Raw genomic sequence first — 18496 nt, 5'->3', positions numbered from 1 at the left:
AGGTAATCCTTTGATCATACCCTTTAGGGTCTTGTTGAATCTCTCAACAAGCCCATTGCATTGTGGGTGATAAGGGGTGGTGAACTTGTAGTTGACACCACATTCCTTCCACATAGCTGTTAAGTATCCAGACATAAAGTTGGTACCTCTGTCAGATACTACCTCCTTAGGAAACCCCACTCTGGAGAATACTCCCAGCAGGGCCCTGGCCACAACAGGTGCTGTAGTGGTCCTAAGGGGAATTGCCTCTGGATACCTGGTGGCATGATCCACTACCACCAGTATAAATCTGTGCCCAGATGCAGTGGGAGGATCCATGGGACCCACTATGTCTATTCCCACTCTTTCAAAGGGAACCCCCACCACAGGTAGTGGTATCAGGGGGGCCTTTGTTGTGCCACCTGATTTGCCACTGGCTTGGCAGGTAACACAGGAGCGACAAAACTCCTTTGTATCTTCATTCATATGAGGCCAGTGAAAGTGAGGGACAAGTCTGTCCCAGGTCTTGTTCTGGCCTAGGTGTCCTGCTAAAGGAATATCATGGGCCAAGGTAAGAAGGAAGCCCCTAAATTGCAGAGGTATAACCAACCTCCTGGTTGCACCAGGCTTGGGGTCTCTAGCCTCTGAATAAAGGAGCCCTTCATCCCAATACACTTTATGGGTACCTTGAGCATTCCCAGCAGCCTCAGCAGCAGCCAGCTGTCTGAGGGGTTCAAGAGAGGGACAGGATAACTGAGCCTGCCTCAAGTCAGCCCTTGAAGGTCCCCCTGTCCCCAGAAACTCAACCTGATCAGGTTCAAGCTCTTCAGGGACAGTTCCTTCAGGGTCCTCTAGATCAGCTTCCTGGGAAGGCTGATCATCACTCTGAGGCAGGGGGGAAGGCACAGCCTTGACCCTCCTGTTCTTCTTCTTGGTAGGTGCTTGGTCCATTGTTCCAGGATCCAAGACCTGAGGTTCAGTGAGGCACTTTTTGGCCTGTGACCTGGTCACAGCAAGGACATGTGATGATATACCTAACATCTCTGCATGAGTCCTGTACTCCACTTCTGACCATAGAGAACTCTCTAGGTCATTGCCCAACAAACATTCTACTGGGAGGTCTGCACTAACCACAACCCTTTTGAGGCCAGTTACCCCTCCCCATGAGAAGTTAACAACTGCCACACTGTGTGAAGTAGTGGCATTGCTGGCATTGGTCACCAGGTAGTTCTCACCTGGTATGTACTGTCCAGGGTCCACAAAGCCTGGTGTCACCATAGTGACACTGGCACATGTGTCCCTGTAGGCTTGAGCCACTTTGTCATTAATTAAAGGAGTCTGTCTGTACTTGCCCAGGTTACTGGGGCTCACAGTCAGGGACAAATCAATGTCCCCATCACAGATCAAGACTGCCTGTGTAAGGGTTCTGTCTAAGTCAGAATCTCCTTCAGTTCCCATAGTGATTCCCACTACACCCTTTGTCTGGGGACCAACACTGCTAACAGTAGTACTGGGAGCAGGTGCCTTAGGGGCAACAGTGTTGGGGGCTCCACCCTTTTTGCAATCACTAGTCCAGTGAGTTGTATTTTTACAATGATTGCACCAGGGTTTCTTCTGACCTTCTTTCTTCTTTTTGGACTGTTGGGACCCACCCTCCTTAGTAGTAGTTTGGGGCCCTGTTGAAGACTTCTGGTCTTTAGGTTTCTGATCTCCACCCTTTTGGTCTGTTTTCTTCTGATCACCCCCTTGGCCCTGGTTCTGGTTCTTTTGCTTAACCCTGGTTCTGACCCATTTGTCTGCCTTCTTTCCCAATTCTTGGGGAGAGGTCAGATCAGAGTCAACCAAGTGTTGATGCAGTTGCTGGTTTTGACAGTTATTTAAAATCTGTTCTCTCATCATCAAATTATACAATCCTGTAAAATCAGATACCTTACTTCCCAGCAACCAACCCTCCAAAGCCTTAGTGGCACATTCAATGTATTCAGACCAGTCCTGAGTCTGTGTCTTTTGGGTGTCTCTGAACATTAACCTGTACTGCTCAGTGGTTAAGCCTAACCCATCAACTAGAACACTCTTCAGGACTCTGTAGTTTCTGACATCCTCTTCTCTAACAGTGAGGAGTCTGTCTCTGCCTCTTCCTTCAAAGGAGAGCCAGAGGATTGCTGCCCACTGATCTTCAGGAACCTGCTGTACTTTGCAGGCTCTCTCAAGAGCAGTTATCCACTTGTGGATGTCATCCCCACTTTTGTAGGGGGGCACAACCTTAGACAGGTTTCTATTGTCGAAAACCCTATCTTTGTCCTTAGGGACAATGCTGCCACCAGTGGGTATAGACCCACTCTCTTTATGCTGTCTAGCCTTGCTAAGTTTCTCTTCCATCAGGGCTACTTCTAGCTCCTGCTTCCTGATCCTCAGCTGGGCCTCTTGCATCTTGGCCTCATGTTCCCTCCTCTGAGGGGTGGTCATCCTTCTCCTGGAGTGACCTTGAGAGCCTCTAGAGCCATGGGAAGCATTGGAGTCACCTGAGCGATTCCTTTGCCTTCCAAGCCCTGTGTTAAGTCCACTGGGGAGATCCAGTGGGTTGAACCCACTGTCAGTCCCCAATAGCCTTGGTTTAGCTGGGCCAAGTATAATACTTGGCACTGGGCTAGTTCTCCCTTCATCCTCACTACTGTCAGTATCCTTTTCACTCTCATCCTCTGTGGTAGGCATCCCATCTAAGGGGTGACTATTGGGAAGGGGTACTTCAGTGGCATCTTTAGAAGGGGGGCCTCCTGTTCCTGTCCCTAAGGGGGCTAACTGGGAAGCTTTCTTGAGTGCTCTCTGATTCTCATCATTCTGTAAGAGCTCCCTGAGCTCAGCAGAGTTTGGGTTCTTGGGCTGTTTAAGGCCTCTAAGAGTTGCCAAATGCCTGAGCTCATTCTGATTAAGGGTAGCAAAGCTGGATGGTGCCCTCTGGGGGTCACTCTCAACAGAGATGGGTACAGTGGACCCCTCTGCCCCGGCCATTGCTCTTAAGTGTGGGTGGATGTGTTGCAATCTACCTACACTTGGGTTTACCTACTAAACCTATCTAGTAGTTGTAGTCAGGGTGTGCTACTCCCTTTGCTCTACAACAACTAAGTTCAGTAGAACTTATGTATATCTAATCTTGTTTTATATGTACCTACAGGTACCTATGTGATCTTTCAATTGGTAACCAAGAGATTACAATGGTAAAACACAGCAAGCTCAAATCCAACCGCTGCTCACCAATGTGAGAAGTTGGCCTGGTATATGATGCTCACTAGTTAAAGTGATCACCTTGTACCATGCCAAGCAACCCTTATGGTGTGGTTGTAAGTCAACCTTTTCGGACTAGCTGCCCTAGTGGTAGCGTAGGCTAAGCAGTCTTTGAGGCTAAACTCGTGAAGCGTGTTAAGCAAGCTGTTTTACCAATAGTAACCCCCTTTTATACCAATGAAAGGACACCACACAGATATATATTCAAAATATATATGGATTTATTTATCAAAGTAACCCCTAGTCTCTTTATGAGCACAGGAGCACAAATCGTCAAACAAGATTATCACAGAATACACAGAAGTTGCACTTTATATGGATAGGCCCTGGTGGCCACTCAAACCATATACTAAAATAGTGGTATAAGTACCACGAACAGAAAAGGGAAAAGGCCTAGGGCCTCTAGAATCGCTGGGCCTACAAGGAGCTAACGTCAGTTAGTGACCAGGAGGTCCACGGGTGGCGTGTGCAGAGCAAATAGTCACACGCGTGCTCCCATAGGTTTCAATGGGTGCGTAAAAAGTACAAAGTTACTGCAAAGAGGATCTTCCGGATGGACTAGGAACTCAAGATTTGGAACACAGGCACTAGAGATGTAATACTACACTTGGGCACAGGTGTGCCAGCTTTACCTCACCCACAGGAAGCGGGTGCATAGGCCTCGAAGTGCGTCGGGTTGCTTCTATCTGTTCCGTGGAGCTTGAAGACAAAGATGCTGCAGGCGGTCGGTCCGGGAGAGATGCAGTGGATCCAAGAGTGGATCGGAGATGTTGAAGACCTGTAAGCAGAGGGGACAGTGTTCACAGTCACTAGCCAGTGACCAGCGTGGCACCAGGTGGGTACCAGGCGATGTCGGGTGCAAACAGGTGATGAGGGGTAGCTTGTCTCCGCAGCCACGTGGTCCCTGAAGGTCGACGACGTCCAGGAGTCGGCTCACGAGCTGTCCCCCGCAGGCTCTCGCTGTCGGCGGTGTCGGCGACTTGATCGAAGCAAACAAGCCTTGGCAAAAGCAATTGCAGGAGGATTCGGAAATCAGCTGTTGGTTCTGACCAGCAAGGTCAGAGGGATTGCTCCTTTGGAGGGGAGCAAGGGCCAGTCTGGAGCAACCAGACCAGTGGTGTTTGTCGTAGATTTCGTTGCCAAGATGGCCACTAGCCAGCGGGCCAGCAACCGGTTAGGCGCGTCAAGTGGCAAAATGCAGAAGGGCCCCACGCAGATCGTGGAGATGCTGGAGGGCTCACCTTTGGTGCAGATGCTGCTCGAGGGTTGGGTTTCTCAGGACCCAAAGCACAACTTGGAGGGAGCCTCGGTTGTTGCACTGGTCAGCTTGTCGTAGTCGTTCCAAGATGGCTGGCTCCACGTGTCTCGGTGCCTCCACGGGTCTCCTCTTTTCAGGGACTGTGGATCGGGCGGTGAGAGGTCTGGAGGTCCAGGTCTTGTCAGTCTCTGGGCTCGGGCTCCGGCGGGAGGCGGCGGCAAAGCAGACGTTGATTCGCTGGATGGTGCTTGCGTTAGCAAGGTGGTCACTCCCTGACCACAGGGGAGATTTTCTTCAGTCTTCTGTGCAGCAGAATGTCGAAGTTCCCGTCTTCTTCTTAGTTTCAAGTTGATTCCAGGATGTCTGAAGTCTTAGGACACAGCTCCTACCTTTATTCGGATTCTAGGGGCCGGACTACCTGCTAGGTCCCTCCCTATGGGTGGGACCAGGAAGGGGGGTGGTTACACCCCCAATCCTTTGTCCAGCTCGCCCCAGGCCCGGGACTGGTGTGCCCCAGGACCGGTTTGAACTGGCATATGCACCGAGGCTCCTTGTGAGCCACAGGCATGTCTGGTTTCTTTCAAGCCCTACCTGACCAATACACAAAATCCTGTCTGGGGTGGTGCACACACCTCCCCTGGCAGGAAACCCTTTGTCCACACCTCCCAAGCTGGAAGGACTCCCAGCAGCAGGAGGGCAGACTTGTGTCTGTGGTGGCAGCATCCATTTTGTGGAGCTGAGGCTATGTCTGATTTTACCCGGGTTTCAGGTACTGTACATGTCGTGTCCCTCTAGAAGGGTGGAATGCTAACCCCGTCGCCAGAATTGGCGAGGGGTTAGTATTCCAATTCGTATGACACCTTACTCGACATGTTTTGATAAAGCCAAACCAAAGATAGCATTTAACCGCGAGGTTCATAATGCACTTAAGAGTATATGGTATGACGATATCTGGAAACAGTAGAAGGAAGTTGTTCCGACCACTGCAGACAGGCTCAGCTCATGCCAGAGCACCATCTCACATGGAACCAAGCACTCTGCCTTCAGGATTGTTAAGGCCTGCCATAGGAGTGACTTATAGGTTACCAGGTGTCCCATTTAAGGTTAGGTATAGGTATACTACACCTAAGTAGAGGTGATTACACCAACTTACCCCAGCTGAGTGATCAGCCAGTTGTGTCAAATCGTTAGGCCAAGCCTGGGGTGGCATAATACATGCTGCAGCCCTTGGCAGGCCTTGGGTACACCAATGCCCTGGGTACCTAGTGTACACTGGTACAGGGGCTGACAGGGTGATCCACTTCCAATTGGTTATGCACCTAGGGTGCATAGTTTTAATTTAGTAGAGAGAACAGCAGGCTGGGGGTCTGATTGGCAGGCCCACAGCCTCAATATGTCAAAAACCAGTGAAGCAAAAAGCAAAAATTTGGGGTGACCATAGGATAGCAGACCCTACTCTCCTACACATGGGGTTTGCATCACCTGCCTCATGTGCTTACTCAGTTACATGGGGTTTGCATCACCTGCCTCGTGTGCTTACTCAGGTACATGGGTCTTGCATCGCCTGCCTCGTGTGCTTACTCAGTTACTTGGGTCTTGCATCGCCTGCCTCATGTGCTTACTCAGTTACTTGGGTCTTGCATCACCTGCCTCATATGCTTACTCAGTTACATGGGGATTGCATCACCTGCCTCATGTGCTTACTCAGTTACATGGGTCTTGCATCGCCTGCCTCATGTGCTTACTCAGTTGCATGGGTTTTGCATCGCCTGCCTCATGTGCTTACTCAGTTACTTGGGTCTTGCATCGCCTGCCTCATATGCTTACTCAGTTACATGGGTTTTGCATCGCCTGCCTCATATGCTTACTCAGTTGCATGGGTTTTGCATCGCCTGCCTCATATGCTTACTCAGTTACATGGGCCTTGCATCGCCTGCCTCATGTGCTTACTCGGGTCTTGCATTGCCTGCCTCATGTGCTTATTCAGTTACATGGGTTTTGCATCGCCTGCCTCGTGTGCTTACTCAGTTACATGGGTTTTTTCATCGCCTGCCTCGTGTGCTTACTCAGTTACATGGGTATTGCATCGTCTGCCTCATGTGCTTACTCACTTACTTGGGTCTTGCATCGCCTGCCTCGTGTGCTTACTCAGTTACATGGGTTTTGCATTGCCTGCCTCGTGTGCTTACTCAGTTGCTTGGGTCTTGCATCGCCTGCCTCGTGTGCTTACTCAGTTACATGGGTTTTGCATTGCCTGCCTCGTGTGCTTACTCACTTACTTGGGTCTTGCATCGCCTGCCTCATGTGCTTACTCAGTTACATGGGTTTTGCATCGCCTGCCTCGTGTGCTTACTCAGTTACATGGCATCACCTGCCTCATGTGCTTACTCAGTTACATGGGTCTTGCATCGCCTGCCTCATGTGCTTACTCAGTTACATGGGTCTTGCATCGCCTGCTTCATGTGATTACTAAGTTACTTGGGTCTTGCATCGCCTGCCTTGTGTGCTTACTCAGTTACTTGGGTCTTGCATCGCCTGCCTCGTGTGCTTACTCAGTTACTTGGGTCTCGCATCGCCTGCCTCGTGTGCTTACTCAGTTGCATGGGTTTTGCATCGCATGCCTCATGTGCTTACTCAGTTGCATGGGTTTTGCATTGCCTGCCTCGTGTGCTTACTCAGTTGCATGGGTTCTGCATTGCCTGCCTCGTGTGCCTACTCAGTTACATGGGTTTTGCATCGCCTGCCTCATGTGCTTACTCAGTTACATGGGTCTTGCATCGCCTGCCTCATGTGCTTACTCAGTTGCATGGGTTTTGCATCGCCTGCCTTGTGTGCTTACTCAGTTGCATGGGTTTTGCATCGCCTGCCTCATGTGCTTACTCAGTTACTTGGGTCTTGCATCGCCTGCCTCGTGTGCTTACTCAGTTGCATGGGATTTGCATCGCCTGCCTCATGTGCTTACTCAGTTGCATGGGTTTTGCATCGCCTGCCTCATGTGCTTACTCAGTTACATGGGTTTTGCATCGCCTGCCTCATGTGCTTACTCAGTTGCATGGGTTTTGCATCGCCTGCCTCGTGTGCTTACTCAGTTACTTGGGTCTTGCATCGCCTGCCTCATGTGCTTACTCAGTTACTTGGGTCTTGCATCGCCTGCCTCATGTGCTTACTCAGTTACATGGGTTTTGCATCGCCTGCCTCATGTGCTTACTCAGTTACTTGGGTCTTGCATCGCCTGCCTCATGTGCTTACTCAGTTGCATGGGTTTTGCATCGCCTGCCTCGTGCGCTTACTCAGTTACATGGGTTTTGCATCGCCTGCCTCGTGTGCTTACTCAGTTACATGGGTTTTGCATCGCCTGCCTCGTGTGCTTACTCAGTTGCATGGGTTTTGCATCGCCTGCCTCGTGTGCTTACTCAGTTGCATGGGTTTCGCATCGCCTGCCTCATGTGCTTACTCAATTGCATGGGTTTTGCATCGCATGCCTCGTGTGCTTACTCCGTTGCATGGGTTTTGCATCGCCTGCCTCGTGTGCTTACTCAGTTGCATGGGTTTTGTATCGCCTGCCTCATGTGCTTACTCAGTTGCATGGGTTTTGCATCGCCTGCCTCATGTGCTTACTCAGTTACATGGGTTTTGCATCGCCTGCCTCATGTGCTTACTCAGTTGCATGGGTTTTGCATCGCCTGCCTCGTGTGCTTACTCAGTTACTTGGGTCTTGCATCGCCTGCCTCATGTGCTTACTCAGTTACTTGGGTCTTGCATCGCCTGCCTCATGTGCTTACTCAGTTACATGGGTTTTGCATCGCCTGCCTCATGTGCTTACTCAGTTACTTGGGTCTTGCATCGCCTGCCTCATGTGCTTACTCAGTTGCATGGGTTTTGCATCGCCTGCCTCGTGCGCTTACTCAGTTACATGAGTTTTGCATCGCCTGCCTCGTGTGCTTACTCAGTTACATGGGTTTTGCATCGCCTGCCTCGTGTGCTTACTCAGTTGCATGGGTTTTGCATCGCCTGCCTCGTGTGCTTACTCAGTTGCATGGGTTTCGCATCGCCTGCCTCATGTGCTTACTCAGTTGCATGGGTTTTGCATCGCATGCCTCGTGTGCTTACTCCGTTGCATGGGTTTTGCATCGCCTGCCTCGTGTGCTTACTCAGTTGCATGGGTTTTGCATCGCCTGCCTCATGTGCTTACTCAGTTACATGGGTTTTGCATCGCCTGCCTCGTGTGCTTACTCAGTTGCAATGGTTTTGCATCGCCTGCCTCATGTGCTTACTCAGTTGCATGGGTTTTGCAATGCCTGCCTCGTGTGCTTACTCAGTTGCATGGGTTTTGCATCGCCTGCCTCGTGTGCTTACTCTGTTGCATGGGTTTAGCATCGCCTGCCTCGTGTGCTTACTCCGTTGCATGGGTTTTGCATCACCTGCCTCGTGTGCTTACTCAGTTGCATGGGTTTTGCATCGCCTGCCTCATGTGCTTACTCAGTTACATGGGTTTTGCATCGCCTGCCTCGTGTGCTTACTCAGTTGCAATGGTTTTGCATCGCCTGCCTCATGTGCTTACTCAGTTGCATGGGTTTTGCATCGCCTGCCTCGTATGCTTACTCAGTTGCATGGGTTTTGCATCGCCTGCCTCATATGCTTACTCAGTTACTTGGGTCTTGCATCGCCTGCCTCGTATGCTTACTCAGTTGCATGGGTTTTGCATCGCCTGCCTCGTGTGCTTACTCAGTTGCATGGGTTTTGCATCGCCTGCCTCGTGCGCTTACTCAGTTACATGGGTTTTGCATCGCCTGCCTCGTGTGCTTACTCAGTTACATGGGTTTTGCATCGCCTGCCTCGCGTGCTTACTCAGTTGCATGGGTTTTGCATCGCCTGCCTCGTGTGCTTACTCAGTTGCATGGGTTTCGCATCGCCTGCCTCATGTGCTTACTCAGTTGCATGGGTTTTGCATCGCATGCCTCGTGTGCTTACTCCGTTGCATGGGTTTTGCATCGCCTGCCTCGTGTGCTTACTCAGTTGCATGGGTTTTGCATCGCCTGCCTCATGTGCTTACTCAGTTACATGGGTTTTGCATCGCCTGCCTCGTGTGCTTACTCAGTTGCAATGGTTTTGCATCGCCTGCCTCATGTGCTTACTCAGTTGCATGGGTTTTGCAATGCCTGCCTCGTGTGCTTACTCAGTTGCATGGGTTTTGCATCGCCTGCCTCGTGTGCTTACTCCGTTGCATGGGTTTAGCATCGCCTGCCTCGTGTGCTTACTCCGTTGCATGGGTTTTGCATCACCTGCCTCGTGTGCTTACTCAGTTGCATGGGTTTTGCATCGCCTGCCTCATGTGCTTACTCAGTTACATGGGTTTTGCATCGCCTGCCTCGTGTGCTTACTCAGTTACTTGGGTCTTGCATCGCCTGCCTCATGTGCTTACTCAGTTACATGGGTTTTGCATCGCCTGCCTCATGTGCTTACTCAGTTACTTGGGTCTTGCATCGCCTGCCTCATGTGCTTACTCAGTTGCATGGGTTTTGCATCGCCTGCCTCGTGCGCTTACTCAGTTACATGGGTTTTGCATCGCCTGCCTCGTGTGCTTACTCAGTTACATGGGTTTTGCATCGCCTGCCTCGTGTGCTTACTCAGTTGCATGGGTTTTGCATCGCCTGCCTCGTGTGCTTACTCAGTTGCATGGGTTTCGCATCGCCTGCCTCATGTGCTTACTCAATTGCATGGGTTTTGCATCGCATGCCTCGTGTGCTTACTCCGTTGCATGGGTTTTGCATCGCCTGCCTCGTGTGCTTACTCAGTTGCATGGGTTTTGTATCGCCTGCCTCATGTGCTTACTCAGTTGCATGGGTTTTGCATCGCCTGCCTCATGTGCTTACTCAGTTACATGGGTTTTGCATCGCCTGCCTCATGTGCTTACTCAGTTGCATGGGTTTTGCATCGCCTGCCTCGTGTGCTTACTCAGTTACTTGGGTCTTGCATCGCCTGCCTCATGTGCTTACTCAGTTACTTGGGTCTTGCATCGCCTGCCTCATGTGCTTACTCAGTTACATGGGTTTTGCATCGCCTGCCTCATGTGCTTACTCAGTTACTTGGGTCTTGCATCGCCTGCCTCATGTGCTTACTCAGTTGCATGGGTTTTGCATCGCCTGCCTCGTGCGCTTACTCAGTTACATGAGTTTTGCATCGCCTGCCTCGTGTGCTTACTCAGTTACATGGGTTTTGCATCGCCTGCCTCGTGTGCTTACTCAGTTGCATGGGTTTTGCATCGCCTGCCTCATGTGCTTACTCAGTTACTTGGGTCTTGCATCGCCTGCCTCATGTGCTTACTCAGTTGCATGGGTTTCGCATCGCCTGCCTCATGTGCTTACTCAGTTGCATGGGTTTTGCATCGCCTGCCTCGTGTGCTTACTCAGTTGCATGGGTTTTGCATCGCCTGCCTCGTGTGCTTACTCAGTTGCATGGGTTTTGCATCGCCTGCCTCGTGTGCTTACTCAGTTGCATGGGTTTCGCATCGCCTGCCTCATGTGCTTACTCAGTTGCATGGGTTTTGCATCGCATGCCTCGTGTGCTTACTCCGTTGCATGGGTTTTGCATCGCCTGCCTCGTGTGCTTACTCAGTTGCATGGGTTTTGCATCGCCTGCCTCATGTGCTTACTCAGTTACATGGGTTTTGCATCGCCTGCCTCGTGTGCTTACTCAGTTGCAATGGTTTTGCATCGCCTGCCTCATGTGCTTACTCAGTTGCATGGGTTTTGCAATGCCTGCCTCGTGTGCTTACTCAGTTGCATGGGTTTTGCATTGCCTGCCTCGTGTGCTTACTCTGTTGTATGGGTTTAGCATCGCCTGCCTCGTGTGCTTACTCCGTTGCATGGGTTTTGCATCACCTGCCTCGTGTGCTTACTCAGTTGCATGGGTTTTGCATCGCCTGCCTCATGTGCTTACTCAGTTACATGGGTTTTGCATCGCCTGCCTCGTGTGCTTACTCAGTTGCAATGGTTTTGCATCGCCTGCCTCATGTGCTTACTCAGTTGCATGGGTTTTGCATCGCCTGCCTCGTATGCTTACTCAGTTGCATGGGTTTTGCATCGCCTGCCTCATATGCTTACTCAGTTACTTGGGTCTTGCATCGCCTGCCTCGTATGCTTACTCAGTTGCATGGGTTTTGCATCGCCTGCCTCGTGTGCTTACTCAGTTGCATGGGTTTTGCATCGCCTGCCTCGTGCGCTTACTCAGTTACATGGGTTTTGCATCGCCTGCCTCGTGTGCTTACTCAGCTACATGGGTTTTGCATCGCCTGCCTCGCGTGCTTACTCAGTTGCATGGGTTTTGCATCGCCTGCCTCGTGTGCTTACTCAGTTGCATGGGTTTCGCATCGCCTGCCTCATGTGCTTACTCAGTTGCATGGGTTTTGCATCGCATGCCTCGTGTGCTTACTCCGTTGCATGGGTTTTGCATCGCCTGCCTCGTGTGCTTACTCAGTTGCATGGGTTTTGCATCGCCTGCCTCATGTGCTTACTCAGTTACATGGGTTTTGCATCGCCTGCCTCGTGTGCTTACTCAGTTGCAATGGTTTTGCATCGCCTGCCTCATGTGCTTACTCAGTTGCATGGGTTTTGCAATGCCTGCCTCGTGTGCTTACTCAGTTGCATGGGTTTTGCATCGCCTGCCTCGTGTGCTTACTCCGTTGCATGGGTTTAGCATCGCCTGCCTCGTGTGCTTACTCCGTTGCATGGGTTTTGCATCACCTGCCTCGTGTGCTTACTCAGTTGCATGGGTTTTGCATCGCCTGCCTCATGTGCTTACTCAGTTACATGGGTTTTGCATCGCCTGCCTCGTGTGCTTACTCAGTTACTTGGGTCTTGCATCGCCTGCCTCATGTGCTTACTCAGTTACATGGGTTTTGCATCGCCTGCCTCATGTGCTTACTCAGTTACTTGGGTCTTGCATCGCCTGCCTCATGTGCTTACTCAGTTGCATGGGTTTTGCATCGCCTGCCTCGTGCGCTTACTCAGTTACATGGGTTTTGCATCGCCTGCCTCGTGTGCTTACTCAGTTACATGGGTTTTGCATCGCCTGCCTCGTGTGCTTACTCAGTTGCATGGGTTTTGCATCGCCTGCCTCGTGTGCTTACTCAGTTGCATGGGTTTCGCATCGCCTGCCTCATGTGCTTACTCAATTGCATGGGTTTTGCATCGCATGCCTCGTGTGCTTACTCCGTTGCATGGGTTTTGCATCGCCTGCCTCGTGTGCTTACTCAGTTGCATGGGTTTTGTATCGCCTGCCTCATGTGCTTACTCAGTTGCATGGGTTTTGCATCGCCTGCCTCATGTGCTTACTCAGTTACATGGGTTTTGCATCGCCTGCCTCATGTGCTTACTCAGTTGCATGGGTTTTGCATCGCCTGCCTCGTGTGCTTACTCAGTTACTTGGGTCTTGCATCGCCTGCCTCATGTGCTTACTCAGTTACTTGGGTCTTGCATCGCCTGCCTCATGTGCTTACTCAGTTACATGGGTTTTGCATCGCCTGCCTCATGTGCTTACTCAGTTACTTGGGTCTTGCATCGCCTGCCTCATGTGCTTACTCAGTTGCATGGGTTTTGCATCGCCTGCCTCGTGCGCTTACTCAGTTACATGAGTTTTGCATCGCCTGCCTCGTGTGCTTACTCAGTTACATGGGTTTTGCATCGCCTGCCTCGTGTGCTTACTCAGTTGCATGGGTTTTGCATCGCCTGCCTCGTGTGCTTACTCAGTTGCATGGGTTTCGCATCGCCTGCCTCATGTGCTTACTCAGTTGCATGGGTTTTGCATCGCATGCCTCGTGTGCTTACTCCGTTGCATGGGTTTTGCATCGCCTGCCTCGTGTGCTTACTCAGTTGCATGGGTTTTGCATCGCCTGCCTCATGTGCTTACTCAGTTACATGGGTTTTGCATCGCCTGCCTCGTGTGCTTACTCAGTTGCAATGGTTTTGCATCGCCTGCCTCATGTGCTTACTCAGTTGCATGGGTTTTGCAATGCCTGCCTCGTGTGCTTACTCAGTTGCATGGGTTTTGCATCGCCTGCCTCGTGTGCTTACTCTGTTGCATGGGTTTAGCATCGCCTGCCTCGTGTGCTTACTCCGTTGCATGGGTTTTGCATCACCTGCCTCGTGTGCTTACTCAGTTGCATGGGTTTTGCATCGCCTGCCTCATGTGCTTACTCAGTTACATGGGTTTTGCATCGCCTGCCTCGTGTGCTTACTCAGTTGCAATGGTTTTGCATCGCCTGCCTCATGTGCTTACTCAGTTGCATGGGTTTTGCATCGCCTGCCTCGTATGCTTACTCAGTTGCATGGGTTTTGCATCGCCTGCCTCATATGCTTACTCAGTTACTTGGGTCTTGCATCGCCTGCCTCGTATGCTTACTCAGTTGCATGGGTTTTGCATCGCCTGCCTCGTGTGCTTACTCAGTTGCATGGGTTTTGCATCGCCTGCCTCGTGCGCTTACTCAGTTACATGGGTTTTGCATCGCCTGCCTCGTGTGCTTACTCAGTTACATGGGTTTTGCATCGCCTGCCTCGCGTGCTTACTCAGTTGCATGGGTTTTGCATCGCCTGCCTCGTGTGCTTACTCAGTTGCATGGGTTTCGCATCGCCTGCCTCATGTGCTTACTCAGTTGCATGGGTTTTGCATCGCATGCCTCGTGTGCTTACTCCGTTGCATGGGTTTTGCATCGCCTGCCTCGTGTGCTTACTCAGTTGCATGGGTTTTGCATCGCCTGCCTCATGTGCTTACTCAGTTACATGGGTTTTGCATCGCCTGCCTCGTGTGCTTACTCAGTTGCAATGGTTTTGCATCGCCTGCCTCATGTGCTTACTCAGTTGCATGGGTTTTGCAATGCCTGCCTCGTGTGCTTACTCAGTTGCATGGGTTTTGCATCGCCTGCCTCGTGTGCTTACTCCGTTGCATGGGTTTAGCATCGCCTGCCTCGTGTGCTTACTCCGTTGCATGGGTTTTGCATCACCTGCCTCGTGTGCTTACTCAGTTGCATGGGTTTTGCATCGCCTGCCTCATGTGCTTACTCAGTTACATGGGTTTTGCATCGCCTGCCTCGTGTGCTTACTCAGTTGCAATGGTTTTGCATCGCCTGCCTCATGTGCTTACTCAGTTACTTGGGTCTTGCATCGCCTGCCTCGTATGCTTACTCATTTACTTGGGTCTTGCATCGCCTGCCTCATATGCTTACTCAGTTACATGGGGTTTGCATCACCTGCCTCATGTGCTTACTCAGTTGCATGGGTTTTGCATCGCCTGCCTCATGTGCTTACTCAGTTACATGGGTTTTGCATCCCCTGCCTTGTGTGCTTACTCAGTTGCATGGGTTTTGCATCGCCTGCCGTAGGTGTGTGGAAATTTAGTTCGTAACTGAACATTATCTGCGCCATCTTGTCTCTCTCCAGCGCCGCACGCAGAAACACACTTCGACCATTTTAGGCATCATGGCCCCTCTCCCTGCTCGTTGCCGATCGCCAGCGCGTCCCTCTGGCGCTGCGAACGCCCCCCCCAGCGTGCGCTGACCACCCCTGCTCTCTCATGCATAGGCCATAAACCCTCTCCTCCTGCGCGACCCTGCCATGGAACCACATCCTGCGCCTGACCAACACCTCCTTTCATCCCATACATGGTCATACATCCTCTTGATAACCCCCTTCCTCTGCGCCCGATTGTCCGAACCGATCCCAGGCCATCACCTAGCCCTGCGGATGCAGTTTATTGCCCCCACTGTAAGGGAAACACCTCACATCAAAGGGATTACAGTAGGACAAGACCCCCACCCCCTGAGACCCGACCAGTCGCACACACCCCCGGGAATTGGCGGAATGTCCAGCTGTGTGATAGCCATCTCCTACTGTGGGTGGGGTGGGGACTTCCACTGTAGATATGTGTGGGAACGAGCTTGAAGTGGGGATTCCAAGGATGCCTTTCCGTACATCAAAGTCTCAACAAGAATGTGTCACGTGTAATAAAGCAATAAACTTGTGTATAAGAGGCCAGGCCTCAGAGAAGGGTTAGAGCACCTCGAGACGATACCCTGCTGTCCGATCTGACGTGTTCTGCTCCGACGGAATAAAACTTTGTTTCCTGCCTTCCAGTCTCCGGCGCCTGCCTCTTTTATTGGTTAATCATCGAATGGTATAAGAGGCGGTTACCGCCGGGCAATACTTGAAAGGTTATCGACTGAACCTACCACTACCATTTAACAATTGGCGTCCCAAACGTGGGGCCCATCAGCGACACGTGGATCCAACGGGAGAGGTCCCGACGACAGAGTGAACGACTGCAACGATCGGGAAGAGCTCCTGCCCGATAGACCCTCGTCTGGCAGCCGATCATCCGAACTTCACTGGTTCCGAGCAGACCTCTCTCTAGTGATCTACGGTCCTGACTGGGAACCATCAGGAGTGCCGCGGCAAATACGGAGAGTAGAGGACGATCGGGCGCTGGAGGCGGAAGACGAGAAACTGTCCATGCGGTCCGGGTAAGGTCGTGTAACACGACGAATTGCGAAACGATTGATTGATTGATTGAAAATACTAGTATTGCTTATTTGATTGTTCTTTTTGAGATATTCGCTGCCTACAAACGGGGAAGAGTAGAAATACTCCCTCCCCCTTTGCAGATAGTGAATGGTAGGTAACGCGGACCTTTGTCCCTCTTTGTAATTTGTCATGCCTATTTTTCTCCCCACTGATTGATTGTCCGAACATTGATTGTCTTTGACGAATAGTGCTTTTGAGATATTATCTGTTTGCAAATAACGTAGAATAGAAATATTCTGTCTAGTCTTTGCAGATAGTGAAGGGTAGGTAACGCGGACTTTTGTCCCCCGTTGTAACCCGTCGTGCCTATCTCTTTCTCACCATTTGATTGTTTGATTGTCCGAACACTGATTGTTCGATATTGGTTCTTTGGAGGTATTCTCTGCTTACAAATAACGTGGAATAGAGATATTCTGTCTAGTCTTTGCAAGCAGTGAAAAGATAGGTAGTGCAGACTTTTGTCCCCGTTGTCACCCGTTATGCCTATCTTCTCCCCACTGATTGGTAGTTGGTTCTGCCCGGACCGCTTATTAGAGATGAACCATCCGGCTCCACTGGAGAGCACCCCTAATAAGGACATGTTTACTAAATATGGACTAGTCGCTGTAGCTTATAGCAAACTATGGCATATAAAAAATCGCTATAGAAAAACAAAAGGGATCGAGCAAAACCAGTAGGCCACTGGTGGGATCCTTTTGACCCTGCAAAAATAAGAAACACTAGGAAATAGCCCTTCGCGAAATATGAAACTAGGGGAAGGAGCCAAGCTCACGGTCAAGATGGCCACGAGGTAGCTCGGCTCCGTCGCTCTCGCTGCCTAAGCATGTCTGCCCTACCACCCACCCCGCCCAATAAAACGACAAAACCCTACACAAATGGAAGTCTGCTGAACTGGGCTAGATCGCGCACAATTGGGCTATGTCTTTTCTGGTTATGCAGTAACATCTTTGTGTTCGTTGCCAGATTACAAATATATACAACACTCCAACAAAGCAGTATGATTGAAACGCTTTATAAACTTGTAGGTATATGCAACACTCCAACAGGGTAAACATGTTAAAACACTCTTTTTAAACAACTATTTACATGGCAGCCTGCTGCAACATCCATCCCAAGGCATTCACCATCCACGTGACACAGTCCCAGTCCCTCCCTCCTCGGAGTAGCAACATTGGGCTGCCTTGGTCTGTCTTTTAGTAGGCTTTGGGCTATAAAACACGCCTACAAAATCCATCGGCCTGTGAGGCGGCATTAGTGGCGAACCATTGTGCGAATAGGCCGGAGGCAACACGACGCGCTGAGACCCGGACGGCATCGAGGTGGTGTCCAACAAGTTGTTGTACTGGTCTGGCCATCCTACAATGCTGCGCCGAAAGACGGCGTGGGGTGCCCTGGGGGGAGGCGACGCGAACGGGCCTCCCCCTCCTCCCCAGGTGGAGGCTCCTCAGTTGCAGTAGGGCACCCCTTAGCGTTTCACTCACCGACCAGTTGCAGTAGAAGCACCCCTTAGCGTTTCCCTCGCTGGCCAGCTGCAGCAGGACTGCCATTAACGTTTCACCTGCCGGACGACCACCCAGGCGGAGGTTCCTTTCTGCACCAAAGTTTCCATTAGCGTTCCACCCAAGAAGTGGGCCCCCGCAGTTGGTTGGTCGGGGGACCCACTCTGGTGGCTGTGGTGGAGAACTGCTGCTGCCACAGGACTCTCAAAATGGCGGCCGGCTCTTCGGATTCTGGCCTGGTCCACTAAGATGGCTCTGGGCTACCTTGGAACTCGGAAGCTTGCCTGCTCGGGCATGGGCCCCACCCTTGAAAACGTCCTCTCAGCTTTGCAGATTCTACGGGAGTCATTGGCCCTCGACTCCCGCGGACTTCCGGTGGAGGCAACCGCCACTATTGCTTGATCATTCCACGTTAACTTGTCTTTGCCCCGGGCGGCAGCCATCTTGTCCCTATTTGGTGCCGTGAGAGAGACTGATTCAGGGCGTCGGCAGAGAGACACGCCTGCTGTCCCGCTCTCCGAAAGGACCACGGCGTTGCTGCGAGATGGTGGTGCCCTCATGCTGACGCCAGCTTCTGTTTGAAGTACCAGGAGACACTGTAGACTACCAACTCGAATCAGTTCCGGTGGAACCTCAGCATGACCCGGTTTCGAGTCACGGTTCATGCTGTCTGTTCTTTCTGTGGGCGTTAATGAAAATTTCTTGAACTACCGAAAGGGATTCTGGTCCGGCCGCTAGTTAGTGGAAACATTTAGACTGTACCCTAGGCCGACCCAACCTCGCCCCAAAACGGCGCCGATGTGGGAGGGACCAACAACTCCTTATAGGCGTTCCGGTTACTTGGCATTAATGTTAAGGGATATGTATACAGCCTTTTTGTACATGGCGGGCGGGGGACGGGGAGG

The sequence above is a fragment of the Triturus cristatus genome, chromosome 2_2, assembly GCF_964204655.1.
Source record: "Triturus cristatus chromosome 2_2, aTriCri1.1, whole genome shotgun sequence".
Classification (NCBI taxonomy): domain Eukaryota; kingdom Metazoa; phylum Chordata; class Amphibia; order Caudata; family Salamandridae; genus Triturus; species Triturus cristatus.
This window is presented reverse-complemented; position numbering follows the sequence as displayed.